This window comes from Helianthus annuus, chromosome 17 (assembly GCF_002127325.2).
Source record: "Helianthus annuus cultivar XRQ/B chromosome 17, HanXRQr2.0-SUNRISE, whole genome shotgun sequence".
In the NCBI taxonomy this organism is placed as follows: domain Eukaryota; kingdom Viridiplantae; phylum Streptophyta; class Magnoliopsida; order Asterales; family Asteraceae; genus Helianthus; species Helianthus annuus.
In genome coordinates this window covers 56,895,524-56,907,533 of record NC_035449.2, presented here as the reverse complement: position 1 = coordinate 56,907,533, position 12,010 = coordinate 56,895,524, and the positions used below count along the sequence as shown (strand labels likewise).

Sequence of the window (12,010 nt, the reverse complement as noted above, 5' to 3'; positions counted from 1 at the left end):
CACGAAACATGAAAAAAAAAACCAACAAGTTTTACTTTTATAAAAAACATTATTCTCCAATTCTAAAAACCAAACAACACAAACCCTAAATATGACCAAATAAAATAATATAAGAAACGAAAAACCTTAATTGGCATATGGGTTCAACTTCAATCAGTCAACCATTAATTCCACATTCACAAACAAAAACCCCCCAACAAATTAAACAAAGATTGAAGATAGAACTACCAGGAATTGGTGGGTTTTTCTCCCAAAAAAGAAAGCAAAAATGTACAGAAATGATAGGAATCTAGAATCGAGCTCAGGGTCTCTCAATTGGAAAGGACGCGCCAGACCACTCGACCACCTCATGTCTTTTGTTATGGGTTCACCTAGAATTTATTTATGGGTTCCTTCTATATTTTATATATACATTTTCACTAAAAACGCCAAATCGACTGGGTTCCTGGGAACCCGTTCTTTTGATACTAGATCCGCCCCTGCTTCCATGGTTCACACATTTACCAAAACACACGTCTTGCCATATGAGCTATGGTAGACCTGGATGGCCCCAACACTTGTAAGTTGCATAAACCTTGTCAAAACAGAAAATTTAGAGGTTCTTGGACCTTAAACTTGATGGAGAACAACCACACACAAGCCCCACAATCACGGGTTTGATTGAGGACAAGGTGGGTACAAGTTCTTCACAAGAAATGAACTAAAAATGACAATCTATTAAAGTTTAGTGAAAACAGAAAATTAAACCCAATTTGGAAACCAAAATCGGAGTTGTACCACCTTGTTACACCTTAGTGAACATTGGGTAACAAACCTTGATGTTGTCCAAGTGTCAAGAAAACTCAAAGAATAAGTAGTAGAAGTGAGTTACAACTCACTTTGAACTCCAAAGGTATTCTGCCCAAAAATCAGAATTTATGGATGATTTTGAAGTATTTTGAGAGTGATTAAGTATTTGGAAAGTGTTTAGGAGGGTATGGAGGCTCCTATTTATAATGGCGTTGATTAGGGTTAGAGTTAAATGAGTTAGGAGGTGATTGGAGGTGAAAAAGGTGACCAAAATGGACCAACCCGCGAGCTGGCAGCGTTCTGCTGTGGATCGACCTCCCTGGCGTGTCGTTGGAGGATCTAGGGATTTTCCCGCGTGGCGCTAGGGAGTACTTTCTGAAACTTTTCATTTTTGGCCCCTGAACTTTGTAATTAGGTTATTTTATGCTGAAACTTCATGTTTTGGCTTGTTTTGAGCATGAAATGTGTTTGTATGCGTCGTGTGAGTATCGTGCAACGTATAAGTGATAAATCAAGCATGTAATAAGTCTCGGTTTGTATGCAAATGTGTATCCAAAGTTTGATTGTGTATAAGATAAGTATAACAAGTATAAGTATAAAAGTGAATTTTCGTTATGATCGAAGTCTCGGATTACAAGTATAGAAAAGAATTACAATAAGTTTCAAGTTTCCAAAAATAGAAATACGACTTTCTAAATAAGGAAAATACAAAATGCGAAGCGTTACAGATTAGTCATACCTGGTCCATTGCCTTCTCTACTTATGGCATCCATGTTGGTTTGTATAAGTGGAACGCAACCACTGGGGTATTGTATGACAGAAGGCTCTCAGCTAAATTAAAGGAGAATTTTTATAGGTTCATAGTTAGACCTTCTATGTTATACGAGACAAAATGTTGGGCTATCAAAAAGACACAAGCGCACAAGATGAAGGTAGAAGATATGAGGATGTTTAGGTGGATGTGTGGGCACATAAGATTGGACCGGATAAGAAATGAGGTTGTTAGGGAAAAGTTAAGAGTGGCTAGTATAACAGATAAAATAAAAGAGGAGAGATTGAGATGATTTCGTCATGTGTGGATGAGATATATGAGTGCGCTTGTTAGAGTAGTGGAAGCCCTCATTGTCAAGAGGAGAAGGAATAAAGACAGGCCTAAATTAATTTGAGATAGATGGATTAGGCAAGATTTGCTTGAGTTACACCTCTTTGAGGACATGGTCCAGTTAAGAGATTGTGGAGAAGCAGGATTAAACTTAAGAACATTACAGGGAGGATACAAATGTGTCTTCGTGCTTAGATTTGACCTTGCATGTGATTGTCTTCTTGTATTTATGTCTATATATGTTTTTTACCATGTCATGTTTGTTTCTATCTTTCCTGTGTTACTCTTTCACCACTCCTTTTGTTATGGTAGCTTTCTATTTTTATATATTTAGTTATAATTATTTGTTTGTTGTTTTTGGAGCCGACGAGTCTCTTTAGAAGTAGTCTCTCTATCTGTTACGCCCTAATTCGTATTTGACAAAGAGTCGCAGCGGAAGTTTAAGCCATAAAATTTCTTTCATTATAAATACCTTAACTTATTTAAAATTTCATTTTAACACAACTTTTTCACATGAAGTCATCAACCGACTCATTTACAATTAAATACATGACATGGGTTTTCTAAATTTCAACACCAACGTTCCCGTACAATCTGTCTTGTGACTCGGTCCTTGATCTCTATCCCTTGAAGATCCTTCGTATCTCGTACTACCTGCGCTCACCACATAAAATTCATAAACATCAGTACGCATCGTAAACATGTAAAATTCATTTACGTTTAGTTTTCGTTCCGTTAACTCTTTACATTCCGGCTTTCCATCTGATCATACGACCCGCGGTGAGACTTCTTTGCTATTCCTGCGTTACACTTCATTCACCATGGCACGCCATTAGTAACATGACCATTAAAATATGTTAGAGCCATATATATATGCATATATACAAGATCCTTTCTTTCATGCACCAACAAATCCTACTTCATGGATAAGTACCTACACACGTATGTTCATACTCATTTCATACCTACATACATACATGCATACATACTTATGTACATACATACTTACTTACATACATACATACATACATACATACATACATACATACATACATACATACATACAAGCTTTATTCCTTTGTGTACATCCAATCCCATTTACTACATATGTACATACTTTCATATATGTATAGTCATACATCTATTTAAATACACCCGAAAACATACATGCAAACATAAACACATCTACACGTACATTCTTACATACTTACATATAGTTATATAATGCATATAACGTATTTAGATAGCCTTCACACAAGTTTAGAGTTGAAGAATGCGAAAAATATGAAAGAACCAGCAATTGGCGCAAGAAGGAACCAATCTGGCGCAACCTTGTGCCAGTTCTGGCGCAATACAGATGACATCAGTCAGGGGCGCAACCTTGTGCCAGGGGGGGCGCAACCTTGCGCCTGGTTCAGACCTGCAACTTTCAGCATGACGAATTTTTACAGTTTTGGTCATAACTTTCTCATTTCTTGTCCGTTTTACCCGATTCTTTTTCCTACGTGATCGTAATTTAATCCTCTATCATATGGACTTGAAATCCCACGTTCGGTTTAAGGAAATTCTTAACTTACGTGCGTTCGACATATTATCATTTTCTAACTATTTGACCCGTTCGTGCATTTATCAACATAATCAGTTTATTTGACCTCAATCTCATAAGAACTTTAATAATTTCATTGGCACCTATCATAAAAGATTAAATTCTCGGACGTCTTGCATCCTCTTAACCCATTTTCGCTCAAAAGCTTATTTTTGACCCGTTATGGGTATTTGCGCATTAAGTGGACTATGACATACCAAACCCTATACTTCGCTTTCATACTTGTCCAAGACATTACTCTAATCGAATAGCTCGTTTCCAAACGACTTCTAACGTCGTTTGCTCGATATACCTATCAAGGGCATTTTAGTCAACTATGCTCTATCCTTAATAACAAAGGAATTCCACTACTTAGCTACAATTTCTTAATCACACCTACCTTGCTCAGATCAAAACTAAAATCCGTTTAATACTTCATTGACATCATACAATTCATTCCTATTCGACCTCAATTATCACATATAATTAAATTGCATATAACATTACATAAACAACTAAGAAGTGATTACGGAATCACTTACCTTATGCATTCGTGCTCGTATCCGTTTTCTTGTCTTTTCTTGACCCGTTATCCTTTCATGCTTCGTGATCCCTATACTTTCATTTCATCGAAACCACGCTCTTATTAGCATACTCATTTGTACATGTAACAATCATATCATTCGCATAATTCATACTTAACTTTCCTTAGTCATTTCTAACAAGTATCAAAACATCTAATCAACTTCATATCCTTTCCAACACACGTAATTCATCGGGTAATCAAAATTAACACATATTAACATAACATGTATCAAACGACTTCCTATAATCCTGCTTTTACAATAACAAGTCAAATCATGTTTCTTGTGCTTATTGGCTTCCAAAAGTCAACTATTAACCATAGGTAACTATCGACTTATCAACATATGCCCGTAACATCATAATCGACTATACGGACGACATTGTATACATTTAATCATACACTTACATAACTCTTGCATTCTCGTATAGTATGCACTCCATAACACTTTTTACATAAAAGGCCAATTTCATAATTTTCTACATGCAACACAAGACTTCATAATTCATTTAAATTTATAATATTACCCATTCAAGCATTTAATCGAACACTTGGCGTGCATATAACATTGTAAGCACATTGTACAAGCAATTTAAGCATATAGTACAAGTGTTTTATGCATACTCTTCCTAGTTCACAACATAGATTATCAATTTCAACTAGAATCATATAACTTTTCATACCATTATCAAACCATTACTCCTTACAACAACATCACGCATCAACCTCACACAAGCATTGAACATGTATAGTCTTCCATATCATCATCTCTATACTACAAGTGGGTTTATAAAATTTTCTTTCAATTAAACTAAAATCAAGCATGATTTCTACTCTAGGGAGTAACCCTAACATCCAAATTAGACATATCATATCACAGATTCATGATTGGGTTGAAACCCTTTTTCTACAATTCACCAAAACAAGAAATTCGACTTACCACTTCGCTTGGTATGCTTAGATGATCGAAAATTGAAGACATGCAGCCGATTAACATCGAATTCTCTTGCTAATTGATGAGTTTTACCAAGAACAAGGGTAAACCCTTGTTTCTCCTGCCCTTGATCGATCCCAGAACACGCACAGAGTGTGTGTTTGGGGTTTAGGCACTACTAACCCTTAATTCATTACAATCTTTCACATCACCCCCTTCAAACTTGTTAAGTGTTTGATTTAAACACTTCCCACTTATTCAAGTTTAGCCCCTCTAGTTTGTGACACCATCACAAATGCCATCCATTTCATTCAATACTTATTTTACCAAGTATTTTAACTAGGTTAAATGGCCTAGTTATTTTATTTCGTGTTACATCATGTGAAAACATAGGGTAAATATATGTTTTCAAATTTTGGGGCGTTACAAGTCTACCCTCCTTAAAGAAGGTTTCGTCCCCGAAACCTTTCTTATTCTCAGTAGACCAGAACTACACTCACTTTCTCGATTACCCATTCACGATGCTTAGTATATCATGATTGCATTCGAGATCTTTACATAAGTCTTATTCATGAATAAATATAATCGTACGCATTGCCCTTATCTTCTTAAATTAGTAATTTACTCTCATAATCACACAAGGGTCAGGGTCTGATCCAGAGCTCTTATTAGTGTCTTTTACTTTATAATGCTAGCTCCTAACACATATCATCAATAGCGTTTCATTCATTGAATCTATTCCAATTGTATACAATTATTATTCATACAAACCTAAGTCTACGGCTTGTTTCTAATTTCCTATTTAAGCATATTACATTCATACATTTACTAATCGAAATAAATCGATTTATTTCATTCTACTCATACATCATATATGTACTTACATACCCATATACTTATACATCTACATACGTACACACATTTCCTATATTTTTCACATACATGCATACGCTCATACATATCATCATGCATACATACGTACACATCTTCATATTCATTCACATGATGCTTGTGCTCTTATATAAATACTTGCGTACCTACATAAACCGATATCTATACATATACATTTATACATACATAACTAGTACTTGTTCCCACACTATAAACTTACATACTTTCACGCATACCTACTTGCATAAGTTCTACGTACATATACGGTTACATATAAACATACTTACATGCTTATCTACTTATGTACATCCCTATATGCTCAATAGAAACTTTACGAATCATCGGAATGCGTTACGGATCATTTGGAAATGCAAAATTAAGCAAAACGGAGAAGTGGGCTAGACAGCCCGTCGGCGACGGGGTGGGTACCCGTCGGCGACGGCCTCTTAAAATGCCCGTCGTCCAATTTAACCCGTAACCAGTCGGTTAGGCCGTCGGCCTCTTTCACACTTTTGGGAGCCCGTCGGCGACGGGGTGGGAACCCGTCGGCGACGGCCTCTAGAAAAGCCCCTTATCTGCAGATCCGTTTCGTCGTCCGAACGCACTAAAACGCGCGTATCTTTTGAACCGTTTACCCGTTTAACCTCCCGTTTCTTCCTACACGCTTGTAAATTCACATTCTATCATATGAACTTAAAATCCCACATCCGCCTTAAGGAAAAATCTTAACTTACACACTATCGGCTTCAAACATATCATTCGTACCTTTTCTTCCTTACATGTGCTCTAACAAAAACTTAAAGTTTTACCTACCTTCGGCAACAAGATTTTAAAGTTAGTCATCTCAGTTGTCGAATCATAATCACTTCATTTTAGTTCCATCCACATATGAGCTTTCTTCTTTCTTACACATTCGACTACCCAAGTAATTGGGTTTCGGCATAAACACTCTCGAGAAGAGTTTAGCATACACATTCCACTACCCAAATAATTGGGTTTGGCATAAACACTCTCAACGAGAGTTAAGCATACATATTCCACTACCCAAATAATTGGGTTTGGGCATAAACACTCTCAAGGAGAGTTAAGCATACACATTCCACTACCCAAATAATTGGGTTTGGCATAAACACTCTCAACGAGAGTTAAGCATACATATTCCACTACCCAAATAATTGGGTTTGGGCATAAACACTCTCAAGGAGAGTTAAGCATACACATTCCACTACCCAAATAATTGGGTTTGGCATAAACACTCTCAACGAGAGTTAAGCATACACATTCCACTACCCAAATAATTGGGTTTGGCATAAACACTCTCAACGAGAGTTAAGCATACACATTTTCCACTACCCAAATAATTGGGTTTTTCGCATTTAATCATAACTTCTTCTTTCAATCCGTATAACAGATTAAGCTTCTAGCATTCATTAGAGCATTCAAAATCACCCGTTCAAAACGGATGGTAGCTTATTCTTATTCGACTTGTTCGCTAGAACCGGTCGGCTCGCATAGCTTATCATAACCTTCGTTAGCATAACCAAATCCGCAATGGTTTGCTAATTCGCATTCGCTACAACATAGCGCCCGTCTGCTACCCCGTTCTACCGGGCATACCTGCAACAATTGCCACGGTCTCACGAACGTCATATGCTTCTTGCGTACTGGCCAGGTGCGCAATCCACACACTAGTTTCGTGCCTTCGTGTAATCATCGCCTTATGCCCGAGAGATGGGTTTCAGTTTCGTGTATATTTCCAAAACTTCCCCAAGACCACATCATGGCCTTTCGTTTAATAATTTACCCTCCCAAGGAGACCCCTTCCTTTTTATTTTGACATCGGTACTCATACATTTTAGTATTGTGTACCTGGGGTTAATTTGCCTAGTTGCACCTTCGCCCGCCTTGGCGTTCATCCTATTCTGCATTCACGGATCACCCTCTTCAAACTCTTACGCTTACCTTGCACATAACATACTATTAGTTTCCTTCAAATACATAATCTAATACATACTTACATTCACTTTTGCATTTAGGCCTCGATCGAGTCTTAGATTGTACGGGTTCTTGGTCACGAGAGCACACCGGTTTGAGTTCAAGTATCTACCTCTTGTTACTTGATTCTCTCAAACCAGGGCTCTGATACCAACTTGTTACGCCCTAATTCGTATTTGACAAAGAGTCGCAGCGGAAGTTTAAGCCATAAAATTTCTTTCATTATAAATACCTTAACTTATTTAAAATTTCATTTTAACACAACTTTTTCACATGAAGTCATCAACCGACTCATTTACAATTAAATACATGACATGGGTTTTCTAAATTTCAACACCAACGTTCCCGTACAATCTGTCTTGTGACTCGGTCCTTGATCTCTATCCCTTGAAGATCCTTCGTATCTCGTACTACCTGCGCTCACCACATAAAATTCATAAACATCAGTACGCATCGTAAACATGTAAAATTCATTTACGTTTATTTTTCGTTCCGTTAACTCTTTACATTCCGGCTTTCCATCTGATCATACGACCCGCGGTGAGACTTCTTTGCTATTCCTGCGTTACACTTCATTCACCATGGCACGCCATTAGTAACATGACCATTAAAATATGTTAGAGCCATATATATATGCATATATACAAGATCCTTTCTTTCATGCACCAACAAATCCTACTTCATGGATAAGTACCTACACACGTATGTTCATACTCATTTCATACCTACATACATACATGCATACATACTTATGTACATACATACTTACTTACATACATACATACATACATACATACATACATACAAGCTTTATTCCTTTGTGTACATCCAATCCCATTTACTACATATGTACATACTTTCATATATGTATAGTCATACATCTATTTAAATACACCCGAAAACATACATGCAAACATAAACACATCTACACGTACATTCTTACATACTTACATATAGTTATATAATGCATATAACGTATTTAGATAGCCTTCACACAAGTTTAGAGTTGAAGAATGCGAAAAATATGAAAGAACCAGCAATTGGCGCAAGAAGGAACCAATCTGGCGCAACCTTGTGCCAGTTCTGGCGCAATACAGATGACATCAGTCAGGGGCGCAACCTTGTGCCAGGGGGGGCGCAACCTTGCGCCTGGTTCAGACCTGCAACTTTCAGCATGACGAATTTTTACAGTTTTGGTCATAACTTTCTCATTTCTTGTCCGTTTTACCCGATTCTTTTTCCTACGTGATCGTAATTTAATCCTCTATCATATGGACTTGAAATCCCACGTTCGGTTTAAGGAAATTCTTAACTTACGTGCGTTCGACATATTATCATTTTCTAACTATTTGACCCGTTCGTGCATTTATCAACATAATCAGTTTATTTGACCTCAATCTCATAAGAACTTTAATAATTTCATTGGCACCTATCATAAAAGATTAAATTCTCGGACGTCTTGCATCCTCTTAACCCATTTTCGCTCAAAAGCTTATTTTTGACCCGTTATGGGTATTTGCGCATTAAGTGGACTATGACATACCAAACCCTATACTTCGCTTTCATACTTGTCCAAGACATTACTCTAATCGAATAGCTCGTTTCCAAACGACTTCTAAGGTCGTTTGCTCGATATACCTATCAAGGGCATTTTAGTCAACTATGCTCTATCCTTAATAACAAAGGAATTCCTTACATAAGTAACCAATTCCACTACTTAGCTACAATTTCTTAATCACACCTACCTTGCTCAGATCAAAACTAAAATCCGTTTAATACTTCATTGACATCATACACTTCATTCCTATTCGACCTCAATTATCACATATAATTAAATTGCATATAACATTACATAAACAACTAAGAAGTGATTACGGAATCACTTACCTTATGCATTCGTGCTCGTATCCGTTTTCTTGTCTTTTCTTGACCCGTTATCCTTTCATGCTTGAGTCCGTCACGACGTGATCCCTATACTTTCATTTCATCGAAACCACGCTCTTATTAGCATACTCATTTGTACATGTAACAATCATATCATTCGCATAATTCATACTTAACTTTCCTTAGTCATTTCTAACAAGTATCAAAACATCTAATCAACTTCATATCCTTTCCAACACACGTAATTCATCGGGTAATCAAAATTAACACATATTAACATAACATGTATCAAACGACTTCCTATAATCCTGCTTTTACAATAACAAGTCAAATCATGTTTCTTGTGCTTATTGGCTTCCAAAAGTCAACTATTAACCATAGGTAACTATCGACTTATCAACATATGCCCGTAACATCATAATCGACTATACGGACGACATTGTATACATTTAATCATACACTTACATAACTCTTGCATTCTCGTATAGTATGCACTCCATAACACTTTTTACATAAAAGGCCAATTTCATAATTTTCTACATGCAACACAAGACTTCATAATTCATTTAAATTTATAATATTACCCATTCAAGCATTTAATCGAACACTTGGCGTGCATATAACATTGTAAGCACATTGTACAAGCAATTTAAGCATATAGTACAAGTGTTTTATGCATACTCTTCCTAGTTCACAACATAGATTATCAATTTCAACTAGAATCATATAACTTTTCATACCATTATCAAACCATTACTCCTTACAACAACATCACGCATCAACCTCACACAAGCATTGAGCATGTATAGTCTTCCATATCATCATCTCTATACTACAAGTGGGTTTATAAAATTTTCTTTCAATTAAACTAAAATCAAGCATGATTTCTACTCTAAGGAGTAACCCTAACATCCAAATTAGACATATCATATCACAGATTCATGATTGGGTTGAAACCCTTTTTCTACAATTCACCAAAACAAGAAATTCGACTTACCACTTCGCTTGGTATGCTTAGATGATCGAAAATTGAAGACATGCAGCCGATTAACATCGAATTCTCTTGCTAATTGATGAGTTTTACCAAGAACAAGGGTAAACCCTTGTTTCTCCTGCCCTTGATCGATCCCAGAACACGCACAGAGTGTGTGTTTGGGGTTTAGGCACCACTAACCCTTAATTCATTACAATCTTTCACATCACCCCCTTCAAACTTGTTAAGTGTTTGATTTAAACACTTCCCACTTATTCAAGTTTAGCCCCTCTAGTTTGTGACACCATCACAAATGCCATCCATTTCATTCAATACTTATTTTACCAAGTATTTTAACTAGGTTAAATGGCCTAGTTATTTTATTTCGTGTTACATCATGTGAAAACATAGGGTAAATATATGTTTTCAAATTTTAGGGTGTTACACTATCTCTAGTGATAGGGGTAAGATTTTCCTACGTCTCACCCTTCCCATGCCATATATATTGTTTTATATTTATTGGATTTATTGAATATGGTTGTTGGTCTGATATTAGCAGATTTATTCTATCTTTCTATCATTGAACCACAAGATTTCAACTTCAGGGTCACAATTATATTTATTTATTTTACATCCACTATAAAAATCCTATCAAAAACAATTTAAGGGTCAAACACTCAAACTTCATCTAAATATCTTTATTAATATAAATTTTGGTGGTATAATCAATGTATTGAACCTTAATTAGCCTTGTATCTATCTTCCAACAAATGGGCATCACAAATATGATATAACCAATGTATAATATGATGGTATAGTCAATGTACTCAACCTTAATTGGGCCAAACCTTTTGTTATAGGATTACAATTGAGTGATTGATTTCATCTATTGAAAAAGTCAAGAATACAATCTATGGTACAAATCTGATAATGGGCCCACCCAAATGATATTAATTAATTACCCACGAAGTAGTACCATAAAGAGAAAAGAAAAAGAAATTTGAAAATGGCAAATACAAAAAGAAAGGAAACAAAGCAAGAATAGTTGAGTAGTCTAACTTTACGTAAAATGGGCCCACATAATTGTACGGATTGAATGGGCCGGGCCACCAGCAATAATAAAAGGTAGAAATGTGATGTATTTGGAATCAAAATAATGGTACATGCAACTTTGTAGTTGTAGTAGTGCCTTTTTTTCTTTCTTGCTTTCTTGCCCTATAGTTGTTTAGTTTGGTTGCTATTCTATTCCAAGCTAGCCAGCTAATATTGTCTCC

General features: G+C 36.2%; 2 long non-coding RNA genes across 2 annotated transcripts; both read right to left on the bottom strand.

The window, feature by feature from the left end:
• Positions 1-2,369: 2,369 nt before the first annotated feature.
• LOC110922642 lies at positions 2,370-2,738 on the bottom strand. Its single transcript, XR_002583326.2, has 2 exons — positions 2,639-2,738; positions 2,370-2,545 (listed from the first exon to the last, which is right to left on the bottom strand). It is a non-coding gene; the product is annotated as an uncharacterized LOC110922642 (long non-coding RNA).
• A 5,379-nt stretch (positions 2,739-8,117) lies between these two features.
• Positions 8,118-8,580, bottom strand: LOC110926116. Its single transcript, XR_002584983.2, has 2 exons — positions 8,387-8,580; positions 8,118-8,293 (listed from the first exon to the last, which is right to left on the bottom strand). It is a non-coding gene; the product is annotated as an uncharacterized LOC110926116 (long non-coding RNA).
• Between the last annotated feature and the right edge of the window lie 3,430 nt (positions 8,581-12,010).